The sequence below is a fragment of the Chiloscyllium plagiosum genome, chromosome 2, assembly GCF_004010195.1.
Source record: "Chiloscyllium plagiosum isolate BGI_BamShark_2017 chromosome 2, ASM401019v2, whole genome shotgun sequence".
NCBI classification, from domain to species: domain Eukaryota; kingdom Metazoa; phylum Chordata; class Chondrichthyes; order Orectolobiformes; family Hemiscylliidae; genus Chiloscyllium; species Chiloscyllium plagiosum.
The window spans coordinates 143,733,993-143,757,367 of NC_057711.1; the positions used below are offsets into that span (position 1 = coordinate 143,733,993).

A 23,375-nucleotide genomic window follows, 5' to 3' on the forward strand; every position below is an offset into this window, starting at 1 on the left:
CTTTCTCGTGCCCCCTCCTGGCTCTCCTCAGACCATTTTTGAGCTTCTTCCTCGCCTGCCTGTAATCCTCTAGAGTTGAGCTTGACCCTAGCTTCCTCCACCTTATGCTAGCTACCTTTTTCCTTTTGACAAGAAACTCCACTGCTCTCGTCATCCAAGGTTCCTTTATCTTACCACTTCTTGCCTGTCTCAGAGGGGCATATTTATTCATCACTTGCAACAACTGTTCCTTAAACAGTCTCTACATGTCTATAGTGCCTTTACCATGTACAATTGCTCCCAATCCATGCTTCCTAACTCATGTCTAATCGCATCATAGTTTCCTCTTCCCCAATTAAATATCCTCCCATTTTGCCTAATCCTCTCCTTCTCCATAGCTGTGTAGAATGTAGAATCATTGATCTAAGCAATGATTTGTAAAGATTTACCATGACTTGTTGTTTATAAAGCTAAGAATCCTGCATGTTTTTTTAGCAGGCAGTCTTAACCTATTTGTTCTTTGCCTTCATAGATTTGTATCTGTCTTCCAGATCATAACAATCTGCTGTTTGAAAGATGGTAGAAGCAAATACAGAACCAAATTTTCAAAAAGGAACTGGATATATTCATGAAAAGAAAGAATTGGCAAGATTGCAAAGAGTGGAGAACTTGGACTGTTGGGTGGCTCTTTCAAAGAGAGAACATGTGCATGATGACCAAACAGCTTCTTCCTGTGCTGAAGAACTCTATGATTCCTTGTTGGCACGAGTGCTCTGATTCAAAAATGAAGCAATAGTCTCATAAAATTGAAGCAAAAGTTCACAAGTAAAGAACATGACAGAAAATGGAACAGTTCTGTGCATGCTTTGCAGTCTGGATTACCAGGGGTATCAAGGATTCTGTCTGCCCCAAGCGAAACAGAGGGGAAGATAAGGTCAATAGGTCTGAGGCTGAAGCTCAGATTGCATTGATTTAACCTAAGGAGGCAGTGAGTTCAGTGAGAGAACCTGGTGTTGGATATATAACATGCTACAGTGGGATTTGGGCTTGTGATGATGTCTTCAGTAGAATGATGTGGAAGTGCTGATGTTGGACTGGGGTGGACAAAGTTAAAAGTCACACAACATCAGGTTATAGTCCAACAGATTTATTTGGAAGTACAAACTTTCGGAGCGCTGCTCCTACATCAAGTAGCGAGAGGAGGAGGATCATATGACACAGAATTTATAGTAAAAGATCAAAGTGTCGTACAACTGATGCGATGTATTGAACAAACTTAGATTGCTATTATGTCTTTAATCACTTAGAATGGGTTGTGACTTGGCCAACGTTTTCTATCTCATTTACTGCAGGCAAGGCATGGTACAATGGTGAGGTCAAGCTGATGCTACAACAATGGATGAATGGATACCGCGTAACCATCGCCAGACAGGATGTTCCCTCCCAGTCGGGGAACACTTCAGCGGTTAGGGACATTCGGCCTCGGATCTTCGGGTGACCATCTTCCAAGGCGGACTTTGGGATACGCAACAAAACAGAGTGGCCAGGCAGAGGCTGATAGCCAAGTTCAGTACCCATGAGGATGGCCTCAACCAGGGTGTTGGGTTCATGTCACACTAACAGGTGACCCCATTACACTATACACTCTCTCTCTCTCTCTCACACACACATACACACACACTTTTACATAATCACACACTCACGCAGACTCTCTCTCATAGACACGCTCCTTCTCTCAGACACACCCCCACACTCACATGCACACCCTCTCACAGGCATATTCTCTGTCAAATGCCCATACACTCTCCCTATCTCCCACACACACATACACTCTCTGATTTCCTCAATCTCTCTCTCTCCCACACACACATACACACACACACATAAGTCTATGGAGTGAATTTGCATTTGCAGATTTGTATTTTGAGATACATTCTATTTTGTTCAAAAGCACACAACCTGTAGGCAGTCTGTGAAATTTTATATAAATTCCTACTTTGGAAACAAAACCGGTCTGACTCAAGGTTAGAATACAGACAGACTCTAACCTCACACCTTTAATGCATTGTCTGAGCTGAGGGATGTCACCTTTTTTCATAAAATCATAAGTTATCTCAAGAATGTGACATGAAAAATATTCTGGAATTTACATATTAATGAAGTGAAACCTGCAACCCATTCTAAGTGATTAAAGATTTAACAGCTATCTAGGTTTGTTCAATACATTGCATCAATTGTATGACACTTTGATCTTTTACTATAAATTCTGTGTCCTATGATCCTGCCCCACTAGCTACATGACGAAGGAGCAGCGCTCTGAAAGCCATGTCCCATCAGAAAGGTGGACCAACCTTGAAGTAATTAGGAAGAGCAGGAAGAAGAGAAAGGAAGGTTATGCAGCCAATCACAACCCTCCCCCACTCTCTCTCTCTCACACACACATAGTCATCGTGGTCTCAATCTAACATTTCTTGGAACTGCCAACTAAAAGTGCAGCAGCTGCATTTTAAGAATAAGATCTAGTTTATAGTTCAAGGAGTTGCAATTTGACCTGTTTATTTGGGCTATGAGTTTGCAGTGAGCACTGCCAAACTTTCTTAGGAACAGTAATCGAAAGACAGAAGATTGGATGTGCTGGAAATCTTTCTGTTTTACTCCTTACACGCCTTTTACTGCCAGCTTACATATTAATAATTTGGAGTGGATTACAAACCTGAATTCCCACACGTTTGCCCAAACACATAACTCTAGCCTGGCACCTCAGTCTTCCCAATTAATGTCTCAACAAATTGAAGAAAAATGGAAAGTAATCTTCACACTCAGACATTGTGAATCTTGCCATGTGTGCGGCACTTGTACAGACTTGAAACACTGAATATTTAGTTGAACTGGCCATGTATATAAACATGGCACATTTACTATATTTCTCTATGTTCAATTGAATGCAGAGCACAAATTGGCTCAGGATAAATAAAGCTTTAGATTCAATGTGGGCTCTATTACAGAGTCAGCTGTTCACTCGTAACCAACAGGTGTACATAAAGAAGGTCATTCAAAGCAGCAATTAAGATAACTATGCGTTTCATCTGGGTGGGAAGTACGATAGTCAATCTCTCTCAATAGAAACATTGAATCTGCTCTGTTTGCATTGATTGTAACTCGCCATTTGTCCAATTTTCTCCACATACTGTTGCATTGACTGTCATTGCTTGCCTTTCAAATGGAATGATGGGGGGATTAAACATTCTACACAGCATGCTTTCATTGACAAAATTAACTGTAAAACTTTTGATATAATTCAGTCAGTCTTTGAGAACATCACTTGCTTCTGTTTGATCCTTCATTATTCCTAAATGACTGCTTTGTGTTTCCAGGATTGTTAATGGTGAGCACATATAGAGATATACACAGCTTAAAGAATCAATGCAGTCAAGAAAAAGAAGGCAAAACATGATGTGGCTTAATTTTATTTTGTTTGCCCAATCAGGTGACATACTTGAGTAAAATAGTAATACAGCTAATGTCACAACTGTGTGATCCCATTACTGGACTGCTGTAACATCTAGGCTGATATGGACTAGCATTGCTGTAGATTTGACTAAGACCCTTGATATAGATACATACCTGCAGTCTTGTGACAAATTCTACATTAGCATGACAGGAATTCCATGGTTAACACAAGACTACTGAGCTATCTTTGTGCAGTGAGTTAGACTTATCACAGTGAACAACATCATTGTATATTTATATAGCTCTTATAACACTATAGCCAGGCTTGACAGCAATATTCCAACTGGTAAGTGGCAATTAACATTCACGCAGTAAAAGTGCCTGGAACTCCCTCCCTGTTGGCATTGTGGGTCAGCCTACAGCATGTGGACTGCAGCAGTTCCAGGAAGCAGCTCACCACCACCTTCTCAAGGGCAACTAAAGACAAGCAATAAATGCAAGCCCAGCCAGCAATGCCCATATCCCATGAATGAATAAAAAAAAGCCAATGATCATCTCCAACGGGAGAGAGAGAATCTAACCTAGAACATGGAAGATGATGGGATAGTGTAGGAGCACAAGCTGAGAATAGTTCACAGGTTGGCGCAATATCGATGGCCGAAGTATTGCACTGTATTGTTCTATGTTCTATGTTCCCATCACTGAATCCCCACTATCAATGCCCTAGGGGTTATCATTGACCAAAAACTGAACCAGACTAACCACATAAATATTGTGGCTCCAATACCATGTCAAGGTCTAGGAATCTTGCAGCAAGCACCTCACCTGACACACCAAAGCCTATCCACCATCTATAAGGTAAAAGTGAGGAGTGTGGTAGAATACTCCCCACTTGCCTGGATGAGTGCAACTCCAACAACAGTCAAGATGTTTGATGCCATTTAGGATAAAGCAGCTCAATCACTGGCACCCTAACCACAAACGTTCACTCCCTCTACCACCATCATACAGTCGCAGCAGTGCACGCCATCAACAAGATGGACTGTTACCATTCACAAAAGCTCCTTAGACAGCACAGTCCAAACATGTGCACCCTACCCCTAGAAGGACAATGGCATCTGATACAAAGGAACATGACCTTCTGCAAGTTTCCCTCCAAGCCAGTCACTATCCTGATTTGGAGAAAGTGAGGACTGCAGATAATGGAGATCAGAGTGAGAGTATAGTGCTGGAAAAGCACAGCAGGTCAGGCAGCATCCAAGGAGCAGGAGAATCAATGTTTTGGGATGATGAAGGACTTACACCTGAAATGTCGATTCTCCTGCTCCTCGGATGCTGCCTGACTTGCTGTGCTTTTCCAGCACCACACTCTTGACATCATCCTGACTCGGAAATATATTATCATTTCTTCAGTGAGGCTAAATCAAAATCATGGATCTCCCTCTCTCTCAGCATTGGGAGACTACCACACTGTAAAAACCGCATCCTTTTATTTTTCTTTATTATAACTGAAATGAAACATATCTGTTTTAACATGAAGGATAGTGAAAGGAATTGGTGCATTTATATATTAAAAAAATCACCTGGAACTCAATGGGAATGGTTTTGGCACTGTTGCTTTACAGGCAGTGGGGGAGGAGAGATACAATGGTACAGCACCGGGGCAGGACAGTGGGGAGAATGTGTACAGAGTGAAGTTCGGCAGCAGTGTGCTGATTGGTTTGTGGATGTTGGGGGTCATCTGCCTGATTATAGCTCTCTGATTGGTTCCTGGGCAGCTAAACAACTGGTGTGTGTGAACAGAAGCAGAAGTTGTTCAGACTGGAAGAAGTAAGCTTAATGTCTCTATTGCTCTGCAGGAAAAGTAACTGAAGCCCAAAAGAAGTCAGTTATTTTCTCACACCTGTTCCGGTAAGCTGCCATCTTTAATCAATAACAAAGAGACTTGTGGTTGGTGTACCAATCACCCTGAAGAAATGAAGAAATCATTCCTATGAAGAAATGACAGAATCCAGAAAGGAGACTGAAATACATAAGGTCTTGGGAAGCTAAAGGAACATCCCATCAAATCCTGTCAACTGGTGCTATTAGACTGTATTTTCCCAATATTTTATCCTCTACCTATAAGATATCTACAATCCTCTAACTCCAGCCTCAACAGCATTCCAGATTTGGATTACTCAATCATTCACAACTGTGCTGTAGCTATTTCAGGCCTAAGCTCTGAAATTCTCTCCTTGAACCCTGTCCACTTTCTATTCCTACCTCTGTGACTAAGCTTTTGGTCATAGACCCTAAAAAAAAAACAAACGTGTCTCAAAGTCGTATGTGACATTTGGCTTTATAAGGCTTCGGAGGGACTAACTGATCTATTCCTGCTCCTAGTTCTTGTATTCTTTATATTCTGAGCACCATCAAGGAGAGAAGTCTGAAGCTTTGCTCTTGGGTCAGGAGTGCAAAGTCAAGACTATTGCCAGCTTCGCAAACACCTCCAAGGAGAGAGTTTCCTGGAAGTTCTGATTTCCATTCCAGAGGAATGGGTGAAACCGGGAGTCCGGGCTGCCAGAAGTGGTCGGAGACAGCTGGGTTTGGAGGTGGACTGAGCAGAAGGATGGTCTTGGTGCTCCGACACTGTGTGGCAGCTGTGAGGAAAACAATGAAACAAAAAGGAGCCGTCATCTCTCAGACCCGATCAGCCCCATCCCGCACAGACACTCCCCACGCCAGACCATGCCAGCTCATGAACCCCAGCCAATTCCCCACTGTTCCTCAGACCCTCTGTGACACTTTACACGCATCATCTGCCATGCATGGCTTTTTATAGCGACCAATTTAATGGCAACCCAACCCATGCCCATTACCCCTTTTCCTTACACCCTTCATGTCTATTCACTCAGTATCCAGCATAGGAAGACCACAGACCTCATGCAGAGATTAAATGAAGTTTGCAAGTGTCCGTCAATGAATTTTGTTTTAAAAATAAACTTTCTTTGATAAAAAAACTCATTCAGTACATATGACTCCTGAGAGAAGTTGACAGTGAGCACATTTTTCAGTTGTTAGCCCATGCTGAAGTTGAAGGTGACCATTTGAAGGGTCTGTCAGCAATCCCCAACTTTTAAACCTGCTACCTGTTGACAAACACACTTACCAAATTAGTTTATAATTTTACCCGACTTCCCATAGAGTCAACATCATAATGCAGATTCAATTCAACAGCGTGAACACAAATCTAACTCACCAGGGTAAACACAGGCCCACCACAGTGAAGACCGAGCCACTAATGTGAACACAGATTCACCCACATGAGAAAGCAGACTCACAGCAACAGGCATTACCAACGAGGTCTGCCATGGCTTGTGCAGCAAATTCATGTTTCCACCATCTTACATTCTTGAAGAACCGAGATCACCTTTTGCCAATATGAAATTTAACTGACCTGCTGAAAGAAATTACTACAAATATAGCTAATTGGTCAACACATAGCCAGTTTTGTTGCTGTGCCTCTTGCTTGACTGATTCAGCCACAAGCCTTCTGCCAACACTAGATGGCAATCTGCTGTGCTGCTGGCAGTAAAATCCCTCCACCAGCAAGATTGTCGTGAGAATGCTGCTCGAGAAGGCATGAATTACAGTTGTGTTCCATCAAACAAAACAATAAACACCTGAGGACAGGTCATGCTGCTAATTATGATGGGATGTGATTATTGTGGTTCAGGTTGCTGTGGGACCTAAGTATTCATGCCCTCAATCACATTGAATTGAGTAAATTCTGCAAGGAGATTTGCTCTCCACAGGTTGCTCTAACTTCCCATATTCTGCCTGTTGTAACTTTCTAGTTGGATAAGAGTTAAACTCCAATGTTTGTTTGTTTTCTTCAAATGTTACTGTACAGAACCAAATTGCTTTAGTGACTGTTTGTTTTTTTATGAATAATGTTTATTTTTGAGATTAAATAAAGGTATCTTTCTTGTATCCTGGTCAATATCTATTCATCAAGCAATGTCTCTAAAAGAGAGGTTTCGCTTTTTTGCTTCCTTAGTGCTTATGAATCTTGCTCTGCTGTATTTTCCTACATTGTCACAGCGACTTATGTACTTGATCAGTTGTGAAAATAGTTTGATGCAAACTGAGGCAGTTAACAAGTATTTTCCAAATACAAATTCAATGTCTCAGATAATGGCTTCTCTCAACAGCAAAGATATGCAAAGGAGAGGTTTTTTGTTTTACGGATGACAAAATGTTTTGATCAATATACAGCCAAGGAAATACATATTAAAAAACAGTTTAATAATATTTTAATCTCTTGATTAGTATAGTTACCAGTGACAGAGTCAAAAAGTGTTGTGCTGGAAAAGCACAGCAGGTCAGGTAGCATCCGAGGAGCAGGAGAGTCGACGTTTGAAGAGCTTATGCTCGAAATGTCGATTCTCCTGCTCATCTCTTGATCTCCAGCATCTGCAGTCCACACTTTCTCCTAGTTACCGGTGGCAGTCATGTTGCAATGATGCAATCACGGTTTTTGCCATTGTCTAACAGCCAATTTCAGTAATTTACATTCATTCCCTACGGCAGGATTCACGGTAATGTCTGCTGGATTTATTTTTCATGATTTAAATTGCCTATATTCTGTCCCACACCAAGTCCCAGACACCCATTACCATCATCTGCTTCCTCATTGTCACTGCTTTCACTGGATCCTTGTGCTTCAATGTGTTGACATTAAAATCCTCATCCATTGTCCTCAAATCCTATTCCTCTCCACCTCTTCCAGATTTTTGTCTGATTTCTGATCCCCCAAATCTGGCACTCTGTGCTACCCTCTTTATCTCACCATTGACAGTTATGTCATCAGCCTCACACCTGACACTCCCTCCCTAACCTTCCTTCCTCTCCTCTCTCTCTGTTAATTATGTTAATTAACATTAAGTACATACAAACAGAAGGCATTGATCGATGGTTAAATGAGCACATATAAAAGAAACACTGACCGGGACCCTTGTGCTGCAGTGTCCCTGTCTCTGAGTGAGGACGCTTAGGTTCATACCTGCTCCAGAGAGGGTAACAATACCTTAAAAAGGTTGATCAGAAAATATCTAAAAGAGATGCTTACTAACACAGAATTGAGTGGAGTGTGAATAAATAACATTTCAGGAAAAGATGCCTTGGTTTCTTTGTTCACCAACTGGCTATCAAGAATATAAAATGCCACCACTACAAGCTTCAGCTGTTCCAGCAATCGTTTGCCCCCATTCTTACCTCTAATTTAAATTAAGAATGGATTTTAACACAGATGGTATAATGTAAGACTAGACACAATTCATTTTATTGATAGTCCGTTTAGTTCCAAGATGTAACTGCGTCTTACCTACTAATCAACCTGGTGTCCCTAGTAGCCCCCTTTTTACACTAAGAATTTCTGGAAACTCAGATAACTAAATTACAATTTAGCTGATTGAATTAATGAACCAGTACTTAAAGCAGCACCATAACAAAAATTCAATCTTTGAAGGAAGCATAAAGAACTAAATTACAATGAAATTCCCAAAGCTGATGACACACTCTGTCTTCCGACCATGGAAGTACCTTCCAATCCCTTTTAATATGTGCAAAAAAATCATTAATCAATCAATAGTTTCCACCGATTTATCCTTAACATTAACTGTTTAATTAATGTAACATTAACATTGATACTGTCATGCCTCATTATGCTAGCACAGTGGAAATTAAGCCCTGCTGTTCCCAGTGTCATCATAAAAGTTAAAGGTTTTTTCAAAAAGTATGCAAAGTTTCCCCAATTTACCTCTCTTGTACATCCCAGGTTGACAGAAATTGCAGACCAAATTTCTATACATAACAAAAAATGCTATTTATTAGAAGTAATTAATTTCCAGTTACAGGTAAACAGTTATGAACTGGTGGTGTATAATTCTTCAAATCAAAACTCTAATCACCTTATACATGATCCCTTACATGCACCGCATAGACAGGGAGAAAAGTATGGGTATTACTGATGGAGAGAAAGACTGGGAAAGCAGTTCAGTGGTTCCTGTGATGATTCTTGTGCTGGTCAGAATGCTGCTTCTTTGTCATTCTTCTCTGGATGCTTCTGTTTGTTTGCAGGAAGCAAAGGGTGGATGGTTCAGTTTTAAAAGATCTCTGACCTATAAAGTAAAATTCACAGCTTTTAGCAACTGTGGATGAAAGATAAACTGGTTTTCTTCATGCTCAGGAGCGCTCTTTGTTCTTTGCAGGAAAAGTGTTTTCTTGCAAAGAGCAAAGAATGTTTCTGAGCTGGTATAGATCCAATACCTTCCCTGTATCTCGTTCACTGACCCAAACTGTTCAGTTACCCCAGAACCAATCACAGCGTTCTTGTCAAACAGAAAGTCTTGTCCAAAGCTTCATCTGTACACAGTCCAATTTGTCCATAACCACACTTCTAAGCATTGCTCAAATAAGTAGCTATGTCAACAGTGTTTACAATGAGTGTCAGGTTATTTGTTCTCAAAACATGTAGGAATCCTACAGCAATCCTTAGTTTTTATTGCTGTTCTTTTATCATTTTAGTCTACAGAAAAATAAAAAAAGACAGTCTCTACAATATCTATTGAACATCATTCTTCCATATCTACAGCATTACCCTAAATGCAAATTGTTGCAGTATTTTTCTAATTAACCGAATGGCTACAAGGTTAGTTATTTTAAACCAGTTACATTTTTCACTCTGCCAAGCCTGTCACTTTGTCAGCTTACAGCTGTAATACAGGAACTGTCTGTCATTTACAATCTTGACTTGTTTGTGTCGAGATCTCTACACAAAATGTCATACCATCATTCCATAAAGCTTCCTACTCTAGTTACTCTGTAATGCGTGTAAGTCTGCCACACTGTTATACAATTGTTTTGTTTCCTGTCCATTAGACTGATCTTTCACACTTTAACTCGACTGTAACTCCTATGTTTTACTGCTGTCATACTTTAAATCATTTACACTTTAATGCTGTGACACTATAACTCTGTCAAACTGCAACACTTCCATACTACAGCTCTGTCATGGTATAATTCTGTCCCACTGAGACTGTTTCTGGCTGCAATTCTGTTGTGCTGCATGTCTTCTGATGTCAATCTGTTATACTGTAATTGTCTCATAATGTCACACTGTAACTCTGGCACACTGTAACTCAATCAAGTCTGTCACATAATGACTCAGTCATACTATAATTGCCATATTGTTTCACTGTAGCTCTGTCACACTGTAACTGTCACACTGTAACTCTACTATACTGTAAGTCTAACTTTATTACTCTATTACACTGTAACTCTGGCAAACTAGTCATACTATAACTCTTTCAGGCTGTATCTCAGTTATACTGTGACTCTGCCAGGGATTAACTCTATCACACTGTTACACTGTAAAACTCTAACTGAATAGTTCCACAACTACTACTGTGTAACTCTGTCACACTTGATTTCAGTCATACTGTATCTCTCTCAAGTCTTTCAACCTGTGCCTCAGTTAAACTGTTGGTTTGACATATTTTAACAATGTTATGCTATAACTCTGTCACACTTACTCCGGTGCCATTGTAATTCTGTCATATTTTAACTCTGTTGCACTTACATTTGCCACACTGTATCGTCATCTTTGTATAAATTAGGAACTCTGTAATTCTACAATGATTCTACTACACAGTAATCCTGTTCCACTGTAACTCTGCAAGATTGTCATTCTGTCATACTGTAACTCTAACACATTGTAGCTCTATTACATTGCTAAAGTGTCAATCTACACCTCTTTCATACTGTAACTCTTTTATAGTATAATTCTGTCACAGCATAACTCTTCAAGTTTGCCACAGTGTCCCTATCATACCACAGGCTGTTATAGTATAATTCTGTTATATTGTAACTCAGTCATTCTGTAACTCTGTCATGCTTTAAATTGTCATACTGTTACTCCCTCACATTGTAATGTTATACTGTAATTTTACAGCACTGCAACTCTGCCTTTCTGATATACTGTTGTACCATAATTGGTGACTCTAATTCAACTATGCTATGGCTCTGTCACAATGTAACCCCATTGTACTGTAACTTTGTCACACTCTAAAGTTTGCCACGTTGTAACTTTTCCACATTATAATTCAATCATGCTACAACTCTAATTTGATAATGTCATTACGTAATAACTCTGTCATATTTAACACTATAAATCTGTAACTGTCATACTGCCATGCTGGGTCTCCGACTGTAGATTTACCATGCTTCAATGATGACATACTGTAACACATCATACTGTAAATCAGTCATACTGAAATGGTGTTATAATGTCAATTTGTAATAATGTAACTCAGTCATATGTTAGTTTGTCATATTATATTCTGCTATGCTGTTAATTTGATATAACATAACCCTGTTATAAATCAATTTGTTATGCCGTAACTCTGTCATACTGCAAATTTGTCAATCTATAACATTGTCATATTGTAACACTGGCGTCCTGTCCTCTAATCTTGTTACACTAATGATTAAATGTAACAGTATCCTCCCTCAATAGTGTCATATTGTAACTGTCATAATGTAACTCTGCCATATTTTAGCTTTCATGCTACTATCATATTATAACTTGTCCAGTTACATTGTCACACATTAATTTTGCTGTTCTTGTTAATTAAGTTACCATTGCGTTAAGGTGATATTAAGTCCTTCCTGCTGGCTCTCTGACACATTGTAACATTGTCATACTGTAATTTTGTCATATTTTAATTCTGTCATGCTGTAAAGCTACCACACTTCAAATTAGTTATGCTATATTAATGCTGCAGTTACTGAAACTCTGTCTCTCTGTAACTTTGTCTCACTGTAACCCAATTAATGTTGTAATCTAACACAATAAAACCCTGCCATTCGGTAATGCTGTTACTCTGTAACTGTCACATTTCAAATCTGTTTCACTGTATCAATGTCATGACATAACTCTATCATACTGTACCTCTAAGCTCTCATATTGTAACTCTGTATTCTGTAATTCTGTCATACTGTTACTGCAACATGCCGGAGCTATGCCAGCCTTTGAAACATTGATTCTAGATACGATTATGAGGCAAATAAATGAGAAAGGTAGTTTATTCTTCAAAAAAAAAAGTCAAACCTTATAAACATGTTTACTAATAGAACAGTTTGATTGTCACTAATGCAGGACTACAGCAGTTTGTGGTTCTGCTCTGTTAATTATTGTGGACAAACAGACATTATCTGGAGTTGTTGCACCTCCTGCTGTGACTAAATCATTAGTGTACAGCAAGTAAATAATTGTAGGCACTAGGACTATTGTCTCAGCTCCCAGTTTAAGAGAAAGGGAACACCTGCATTTTTGCAGTCGCTAAATCATTAGTAGATTTGATTTTAACATTTGTGTTAAGATGTATGCTGTCAACATCAACTCAATCTGGACTGTATTAACCTCACTGATTTTTTAAAAATGTAAACCCCGAGCAAACTAAGACAACGGGTGCTAAGGGGTGGAGAGAATGCATGGTGATGGAGTAGGAATGTATGACTGACGGTGAATAGCAAAGCAGTTTTTCAGAAGTCCAACTACACTTTGAGTTTTTGTCCCATGTTGCTGGGATTATGGGGTTTAGGGGTGGATGCATGAAGCTGACTAATGTCTGTCAATGAATTTGAAAAATTAGTTTTGAAATCAATGTTGGAAGATTCTAATCTGTCAGTTAAACTGCTTATATGCACATCTAAACTCATGCCAGATATATCTGATATGGATATGTATAGACAGATTCCCATTTAGAAACTGATTTTCCTTAAATGTCACATTTATAAAGTAACATTGTGACTATTATCTTTCTTCAATCAAAAGAAGTTGCTTATGCTCTTTCCTATTTGTCTGTAATTTTTGTTGCACTAATGTTTCAGAACTTGTCTTTCCTGTGGACTGTCCTGGGTGTGGAGTCCGTGTTGTCTCCAGCTCTCTTTTTAAAAGAAATCTTGCAGGGGGAAGTTGCTTATAAGTTAAACACATCTGTCTTCTACATTTTTTCCTTCTTAAACTGACTCAGAATAGTGTACTTCTGGCTTTATAGATAAGCTCTCAACATTGTAAAACTCTGAAAAAAAAAAGCAGAAGAGAGTTTCAGTGAATTAGGAAACATTTCCCATCCCCCACTCTCCATTGACACAATCTCCATTTTGCTTGAAGCAGTCCCTCTCTGCAGTTGCCTGGTGGGGGTAGTGCACACCATTCAGAGTCAACAAATGTCACATTAGTATCTTGGAAGGATAAATAACAAGGAGGGGGCCAGTCATGGTTTAAAGCTGGGCTAGGGCTGAAACTGGGACTGAGTAGATCATAGCCCAATATTAGCCACCTGTTCTGTTACAGCCAGAGAAATTAAAAAGGCAGGAACGAGCGAAAAGTTTGGCAGTAATGGTTCTTACAACAGGAGTGTTCTCCCAAACAGGAAAACACACCCACAGACTAAAACACAAAAATCCTCTTTCAGAGAAATGGAAGCCTTAATCTTCAAGATGCAAAGTTGGAGGAATGTTGTTGGCACAAACTCGATCCCTCGTGCTTTGGGGAATGTGTGTACATGTTCGTTTTAATCAGTGAATCCACGTGGGCTGTATCAGTGTGTCTATGTGTACTGCTGAGGTGAGGGCAGCAGGAGAGTTGGGTCTTGGCGTTAATGGAAAACAAATGTTGACTCTCAGTGCGTTTTAGGACTGAATATGGTCTTAGCACAATACTGACACATGTCTTTTACCAGTGAGTTCAAGTCCCTCTGGAAATTAAAGAAGGAGTTTTAGAAGTGCTGCATATGATGTAAGAAAGGAAGTGGTAAAAGCATCACAGGGAAAGAAACAGGAACTTCTCAGAAAACTGAAAGTCAAGTTCCTAAGAGACAATTTTAAAAATGAGTCCGAGAGGCTTGGTGGGTGGCTGACTGACCAGTCACAGGGGTTTCAATTACGTAGCAGTAGAGGGGGAGGGAGCAGTCCTTGATCAGTATGTTCCAGTCCAGAGTTTCAAACCAACCTCACTAATGTTCACTATTGTGCAGTTAGAAATCATAGGTCCTTTGTGTTTAAGGACCTAGTAGGGGAAATGATTTACAACTACCCAAACAAGCAAACTGATCTTTCTGACAGAGTCCTCACTGGATGGAGCACATGCTAGTCACGTCCACACTTTGAGCTGGGCAAAAGCAACATTGGGGTTTCATTGGTGATGATAATAGATGTCAGACTGTCATATGAATATTGATGCGAAAGCTAGTCTGCTTTCGTAGTGGGAGCAGAAGGAAGTAAGATGGCTGCCCTTTAGGATTTGTTTGAAAGGAGACAGATTGTACTTTGCTGGATTTCTGCGACGCTGAGGAAGATACAGAGGCTGGAGCTATTTTTATGTATCAGTAAGACCTCAACGCTTCTTATTTGGTTGTTTTCTTTAAAGCAAGAATGTGTGAAAATTTACTTTGCATGATCTCATTTAAGAGGGGAAAAGGTGGGGGTTTGTAGAAAATTAGTCAAAGCCTCTCCAACATGGCTGACAATATTAGTTTGATAAAAAAAATTACCAGTGCAGTACTTGCATTCTGTTACCTTTGAAGTGTGCAGTCAGGTTTGTAATGCTGCCGTCTGTTTGCATTGTGTGATTTTGTTTTTCTCTTAATGGAGAATTTACATGATCAGTTTTATCCTTATGTAGTTTTTTCCTCTTTTAGGTTTGAAGTGTTTTTGTGAGAACCCAGTAAAGTGATAGTGGTACGGTGGAACAGGTACAGTGTTTTCACCTCCCTGATATGTGTGCATGAGTTTTGATGGTGTCTTTTTAATGTAAAAAAAATCATATGTAATGTGAGTAGTGAAACTGAGCTTCTAATTGAGGTAGGGAAGTAAAGCTTTAATAAATGAAGGAATTGAAATTACACGGAGAATTAGCGTTATGCATTTGGTTTTTTTAAAAAAATCGGACATCTTCAACTTTTATTTTGTGTGGCAGTTTCCATTTGTTTGGTAACTGACACAAAGCCAGGGAAGAAAGGATCGCCGATCCCAAGGACTGCAAGGTCAGGGGCAATGAAGGAAATGAAATACAATCTCGCCGCACCATTAAAGAGAGGGGGGATTTTGCAGTAACCTCACATTTCTCTCAGCAGTCTCAGTTTCTAGCAAGCCCCATGTTCCCAATGACTGCTGCGGACTCCGAGTGGGATTCACGCAGCCACGGCATAGCTGCTTGCTTCACTGTTCGCAATCAGGCATTTCCCCACTGCAGTCTAGTACTGATGTCCTGTTAAAGCTTTCCGATCCTCCTTCTGCCCCATTTTGGAGGGGATTTAAGACGTTACCTGGCAAGGTAGCCCACATTGCCAGCTGTCCCCAGTGCCTTACCTGGATTGAGAATAAGTACTAAACATGAGCCAGCTCTTTTATGCAGAAAAGAGTTGCTTCAAAATTTAGGAAAAAAAGTGCCAGCTAAAGCCTTAATGCAGAAAACATGGAGAAGTTAACCAGAACCTGTTTCACTGAAGAGACATTTTTTGTTTTACTGTGCAATGGAATTCCTCCACTATCTGTACAAACAAGTCTCTTATCAGTTGTTTTTAGCTTATTGAGAAGGATAAATAGTCATTAGGATTAGCATTTTAACTACCCCTTTGAATATTTGTAGGTCATGAATAAAACAGCTTGGTTATCTGTGTATTTAGATTGTGTATTCTCCAGCTCCTGCTTTCACTTCAAGTTTTAATGTTGGTGAGCCTGTGAATTTTGCATTTAAATAGATTGAGATGCTGGTGTTGGACTGGGATGTACAAAGTTACAAATCTCACAACACCGGGTGACAGTCCAACAGGTTTATTTGAAGCACTAGCTTCCGAATAAACCTGTTGGACTATAACCTGGTATTGAGAGATTTTTAGCATTAACAAAAGTATTGTGTTGCTGGAAGAATGCAGGCATGTTGCAGTTAATGACTCAGGTGTGCCGAATAAACATGAGAATGTTAGTTGAGACTACTACCCCCATTTGAGAGGAAAGTAATGCAGCATGATTTGTGTAAGTGAAAAATAATATGAGGAGATTTTATCCAAACATGCTACATGCATTTCTCTTATTAAAACAAAACTTATAATTTGATTGCTTAATTACAATTTATTTGTTCTGCAAAGTAAAAGATGGTTTGACAAAAAGTAGGCAACTCTCTGTACTAGAGGTAACATCAAGAGTCTCAAACTTTGAATTTTTTTTCTAAGTGTCTGGAGTAAGTTGTACACAATTGAGTTTCACAGTTCTCGGTGAAAGTTAAAACCCCAACAAACTCTGCTCTTTGACTGGATGTCACATGTCAGCCTGACAGCGTAATATACTGTACGGTATAAAAAATGCATCGAACTCATCCAAATCCTTTATACTGTTTCAAGAAATCATAACTATAATAGTTCCATGTTTTTGGTAGAAAGTAACATAGATTGTGACAATGGAACTAACTCTGTTGGGAAGGTTTTTAAAGATGGAGTGAATTTTGCACTTCAGAAAGGATAGAAAAAAGTTAGCATGTGAAAGTTAATATATGAAGTTGAGGACAATTCACAATCAATGAAGCACACTTCAAAATTTATAGGCAAACACAATATCCAATGTTCATGAAGCAAGCTCTCTCATTCAGCAATGTGACATAGTTCAGAATATCTGCTTTAGTGATGTTGGTTGAGGGTTAAATATTGGTCATGATGCCAGGGAGAACTTCACGGCTCTTCACTGAAATCATCTGAATGGTCAAAAAGTTTAACATTTTATTTCAACACAGCACATCTAACAGTACAACATGCCTTCAGTCTTTCACTAAATTTTGGTGTGGAACATGGGCAGGGGATGTGCAGTTGGTGGAAGATATCTACATTATTGTATAGATTGCTGGGGAAATAAATGAGAGAAAGAAGTGGGCAACAGTTACCATTGCTTGACTGTGCTGTCTAACCATATTGGGGAAATATGAGAAATTCTATTTTGCTTGTAAAGGGATAATTTCTGGCATTACATTATCAAATCCTTACAATAAAAGATTCCTTTTCACCCAAAAAATTTCATAACAAGGGTTTTAAAAACAAAATTAATGTTGCACACTCTCTCTGTCATAGTGTGGAGTATTTTCATCTTTTCCATTAAAATAAAGTTAGTCAAGTGTGAATCAAAATAGTGGAAGGGATCAGGTGCAGGCATTTGAGAAAACTTCTTTTTATTTCTGATGCTGAACTGTCTATTCTGGTCAGATTAAAATAATCTAAACTTCTCAAATAATGGTATAATAGTTAAATGTATGACTTAGATGATGGTGGTGAGATATTTATATGCTGCCTTATAGCAGTTCATGGATTTTAACATATGCAATGTCAACTCTCTTGGAAAAAAAAGAGGAACTAACAAGTGCTCTGGTTTTGTTTTGACAAGAGAACTCTTAGGCTACTATCTAACAGCTATGTGTAGAAACATGCAGTGCACTATTTTAAAGAACTGGGTAGTAGAGAAAAAAGACATGTGTTCTATATCTTACACATGATCATCTTTCAAAGTATGCCCTGAGTCTAAGCCAGTTGATGAAATTGTGATCTGAAAATTAGACGTTGGTCCTGGTTTAAATCTGATTGTTAGCTGATGCTTGCTCTGATTACTCCCCAAGCTCCAGACTTCAGAGTTGCTTCCCAAACCTTTCCTCCTCATCAAATCTTTCTGCCCCTTCAAGACACTTACCTGCTTATAAAAAAATTATGCTCACTAGTCCTAAAACCACCTCCAGGAAATGCTGAAACACTCAACTAGTCAAGCTGCATGTGTGGAGACAGATGTTAATGTTTTAGGTCAACAAGCTTTTATCAAAACTAATAAGTTTCTTGGTACTTGTTCCAGCATTAATGCAGATTACTGTTCTTGTTTGGAAAAAAAAGGTCGGATTGTTTCATCACTCTTTCTTAACAAAGGAAATTTGCCATCCTTACCTGCACGTGTTTGGAATCACATAACAAGGGTGCACTTCAAGTTAGAGTCATACAGCACAAGAACGGACCCTTTGGCCCAACTCATCCATGCTGACCAAGTTTCCCAAACTAAGCTAGTCTCATTTCCCTGCATTTGGCTCCTAACCCTGTAAACCTTTCCTATTTGTATAGCTGTTCAACTCTCTTGTAAATGTTGTTAACTGTGTCTGTTCGTCCATTGTTCAAGAAGGCAACCAATCAGCAGTCACCCAGGGCAACCAGAAATGAATAAGAAATGAAAGATTTACCAGTCATACCTGCAGTGGAGGATGAACTCCTATTTTTTCAAGGAGGATAGTGTATACACTAAGATAATGTAATGGTTGCTATTTTCTGCCATCATTGACAAACTAGGGCACAAGCCTTGGCTCTCAATTACTGGGACATTTAGTTTTGGCTGGAATGCCTTACTTGATATGCATCTTCTCTGAAAGTACAGCATATGCTCAGTGTAATCCTGAAGCATCAGCCTAGAGCAGTACCCTGATGTGAGAGCCAGTTGGTCAGCATTGAAGAAACATTGCTGGAAGATGGTGTTATCAACTCGGTCAAATACTGAGACAGGTAAAGAAGGAAGAAGAGAGATACTTTACCAATTGTCATAGAGATGTAGAGAACGGAAACAAACCATTCAGTCCAACTCATCCATGCCGACCAAATATCCCAACCCAATCTAGTCCCACCTGCCAGTATTTGGCCAATATCCCTCTAAACCCTTCCTATTCATATACACATCCAGATACCTTTTAAATGTAATTATACTAGCCTCCACTTCCTCTGGCAGCTCATCCCATACACATACCACCCTCTGCGTGAAAAAGTTGCCCTTTAGGACTCCTTTAAATGTTACCCCTTTCACCCTAAATCTATGTACTCTAATTCTGGACTCCCCCTCCCCAGGGAAACGATGTTATTTATTTATCCTATCCATGCCCCTCATGATTTTGTAAACCTCTATAAGGTCACCCCTCAGCCTCTGACACTTCAGGGAAAACAGCCCCAGCCTATTCAGCCTCTCCCTATAGCTCAAATCCTCCAACCTTGGCAACATCCTTGTAAATCTTTTCTGAACCCCTTCAAGTTTCATCCTTTTGATAGGAGGGAGGCCAGAATTGCACGCAATATTCCAACAATGGCCTAACTAATGTCCTGCACAGCTGCAACATGACCTCCCAACTCCTATACACAAGGCTCTGACCAATAAGGGAAAGCATACCAAATTCCTTCTTCACTATCCTACCTGCCTGCGACTCCACTTTCAAGGAGCTATGAACCTGCACTCCAAGGTGTCTTTGTTTAGCAACACTCTCTAGGTCCTTACCATTAAGTGTATAAGTGAATGAAATAAATTGCATTTAAATAGTAAAATCATTGATTATCCAAAAGTGCATGACATTACCTCAGAAATGTAGTCACTGTTGTAATGATAGAATAAACTTCAGATAACTAATGTGCAGCAAGATCCCACAAACAGCAATTGGACTTGATTAATCTGATTGTAGTGATGTTAGCTGATGGATGGGGATTAGCTAGGTCAACTCCCCCTGCTGCTCCTCTTCAAAACAGTGCCTTGGAGTCAGAAAGGTTGATTGAGCATCAATTTAAGATTTTATTCACAAAATTTGTGACAGGCCAGCATTCCTGCACTGGAGATCAGCTTGGATTTCCAGGGCTGCACAGTGGTTCGATGGTTAGCACTTCTGCCTCACAACTCCAGGGACTTCGATTCGAGTCCAGCCTTGGGGTGACTTTGTGTTTGTGTGTCTCTGTCTGTGTGGAGTTTGCACATTCTCCCTGTGTCTGTGTGGGTTTCTTCCCAGTGCTCTGGTGGATTGACCGTAGCAAAATGCCTCATAGTGTCTAGGGATGAGAGGTAGATGTATTAGTCATGAGAAAATGCAGTGTGTTATGAGGATAGGTTAGGGGAGTGGGTCTGGGTGGCAAAACCCGATTACAAGGAAAGGAAATGGTGAATCAAAGGATGAAGAGGAAGACTTGCATTTGGACTGAAATTATGACCTTTCATTTTTCTTGAAAATAATTATATAAAGATGATGAACTAACAGATAGTGAACTCAGTTTAAAAGATTAGTGATATTTTTTATATCTGGAAACTAAGCAATATTAAAGGTTCATTTTGGAGCAAGAAGGCTTTGTGCATTTCAATATTTCCAACTTAATTGGTTTGAAATAGTCACTCTTTGGTGGGTCAGTACAGACCCGATGGGCCAAATAGCCTCTTTCTGCACTTAGGGATCCTATGATTCTATGCTCCGTTCTCTAGTGTGCAACTTAAACTCTCAACCTTCTGGTTCAAGGGGTGACAGAACTGAGCTGAGACAATCACTAAGATAATGGAATGAAACTCTGGGATTTTAAAAGTGGATAGGGTGCACAGATAACCAACTCCACCAGGTAGTGATGGGTGAAGTGACCCACATCTTCTCCTGTTAAACTGCCAACTCTTTAGAATTTAAAGTGCCTATAAGTCCTGGGGAATTGTGATTGAGATTAATTCTTTGAATCTGGTATGGCTGTGTGGCATTTACAGAAAGCAATGTTTTGGAAATTAAGCTCAGAGCTATTGTTTTGTTCTAATGCACAGCATTAGGTCTCTGGAATTGGGTGGCTGTAAACTGCGAGTCAGCATGGCTGGTATTTGGAGTTTGTTGACTCCACGTGTGAAGGGGGAATGTGCTGGCTTCTCTGAATACCTCATTCCCATATCTACTCATGTCTAAGGTTTTGCCAACAGCAATTTCTAAACTAGTGTCATGTTATCATCTTTTTGCGAGGACTTGCTACTTTACTGAATGTGATATGTGTTTAAAAACTTTAAGAAAAGTGACATTGCTTCACACTCATGGAACCATGAGAGAAGAAAATCCTCAGAGTTTGAGAATGGGTAGAACTGTGGCACGACTGTTGTGATGAAAGATTGGAGGAGACCAGAAAGCTTGGGTTTGATTATCATAAAGGTTAATTAGCAGGTTATCTTGTCATTAGTTGGTTGAACTAACCTGCATTAAAGGGTCTCCAATGGAGCTTTGCAAAGTCCAGGAAGTTTACGTTGTATTAGCGTTGTGATACAACTTTGTGGGGAGGAGTTCAAGCACGCTGTTGTTTAATGCCTGCCAAAAGAGTCACTGATGTGACCTCTCAACCCTTTAGTCAATAAACATTCCTGGTATGAATACAGTATCCTGTCTCAGTCCTGTCAGGCAAAAACGCACCATGTGACCTGACCTCCTGGTTCTGTTGCTTCTGGTAGATTTCCCCTAACTCCATTTAGTTACATCCTGGTAGTTCCGAGGAAACTATAGGAGTGTGAAGCAGTGTCACTTAGCAAGGTTACAAGATGGATTAACATGCTCACTGTGTAGAGTCTTGTGAACCAGGCACAAATACCACCATGGCAATTCACGTGTCCGGTTGCACAGCTTGATGTTTTGTCAAATGGATGAGCCCATAATGAGGCAGTGAAATTGATGATAGCCACTAACCGATGAGATGAAGAGTTCAGGAGGAATTTCTTCATAAGAACATATTAAATAGGAGCAGAGTACGCCATATGGCCTCTTGGATTTGCTCTGCCATTCAGTAAGATCAAGGATAATCCTCAACCTTAGCCCCACTTCTTCAAATAAGTAATAATCATTCATGGGTCTCTGCCAGCATTTATCATTCATCCCTATCTTCCCTAGAGATGGTGAATTGTTTGCTTGAACCATTGCAGTCCTATGGTTGTAGGTACGTCCATGTTGCTGTTATTTAGGAATCTACCGCCTCATTGAATATACACAAAGGTGGGATTCCGCAGCCCTCTGTGGTAGAAAGTTCCAAAGATTCATGGCCCTTTTAAGTGGACAACTTCCCCTCATCTCAATCCTACCTGGCCAACTTCTTACTTGTGACTGTATCACTGAGTCTGGAGTCTCCACCAGGGGAATAGCCTCTCTGTATGGATGCAATTAAGTGTCGAATTCTTCTAAATTCTGGAGAATGTACACCCATTCAATTCTGTTTCACCAAAAAATAACCGCTTCATCGCAGTAATCACTCTATTGAGTGCTCCTTATACTACTCGGAAGTGTATTCTTTGGCACAGAGAACAAAACTGTATACTGTATTGTGGCCTCATTAAACCCCAGTACAATTACAGAAATACTTTTCCCTCATACTTTAAACCCCCTTGTTTAAAGGCCAACATATTCCTCCTGGTTTACTGCCCCCGCAAGTTAATCTTCTGTATGTCTGGTAAAGGACACTCAGATCAACCTCAACACCAACATTTAATCTGCTTTTTTATTCTTTGTCTCAAAATTAATAATTCATAACTTCCACATTGTACTCCAATGTTTTGCTCACTTAACCTCTTTACAGTGGCTTTATATCCTCCACACAGCCTATTGCCCATCTCTTTTTGTATCATTGACAAACTTGAAAGCAGTGCTTTTTTTATCCAAGTCATCAATACAGATTATAAATGATTGAGGCCTGAGCATTAATATGTGTACCCACTAATAACAGCCTGCCAACATGAAAATAACCAATTTATTACTGACCTCAGTTTGTCCTTTAACCAATCATTTATCTTTTAATATATTATTCCCAACTCCAGAAGCCTGTCCTTATCTTGTGTATCAACCTTTCCTGTGACACTTTATCAGAAATCCAGATATCCTTCATCCAAATACTCCTCTTTATCTACTCTGCCAGTTATCTCTGTACAAAATGTGGAGGTGATCTGTCAAACGCAATCTCCCTTTTATAAAACCACATTGGCTGTGCCTAATTATATAATAATTTTGAAGTGTCATTTTCTCTCTTTCTTTCTTTCTTTCTTTCTTTCTCTCTCTCTCTCTCTCTCTCTCTCTCTCTCTCTCT

At 39.7% G+C, this 23,375-nt stretch overlaps 1 protein-coding gene and 1 long non-coding RNA gene across 5 annotated transcripts in view; both read left to right on the forward strand.

The window, feature by feature from the left end:
- The window catches only part of LOC122564904, a 31,126-nt gene extending 23,712 nt beyond the window's left edge, over nucleotides 1-7,414 (forward strand). The window contains exons 2-3 of the long non-coding RNA XR_006316039.1: nucleotides 531-1,602; nucleotides 5,289-7,414. This is a non-coding gene — a long non-coding RNA (uncharacterized LOC122564904). The remainder of the gene's footprint in view (nucleotides 1-530; nucleotides 1,603-5,288) is intronic.
- A 7,035-nt stretch (nucleotides 7,415-14,449) lies between these two features.
- The window catches only part of LOC122564906 (methylcytosine dioxygenase TET2-like), a 194,705-nt gene continuing 185,779 nt past the window's right edge, over nucleotides 14,450-23,375 (forward strand). For 2 of the 4 annotated variants that reach the window (XM_043720365.1, XM_043720355.1), the window contains exons 1-2: nucleotides 14,450-14,864; nucleotides 15,177-15,230. The gene's annotated coding sequence lies outside the window, so the exon portion shown is untranslated. Of the gene's footprint in view, nucleotides 14,865-15,160; nucleotides 15,231-23,375 lie in introns of all 4 variants that reach the window. The other 2 variants (XM_043720374.1, XM_043720384.1) reach the window with 2 other exon arrangements.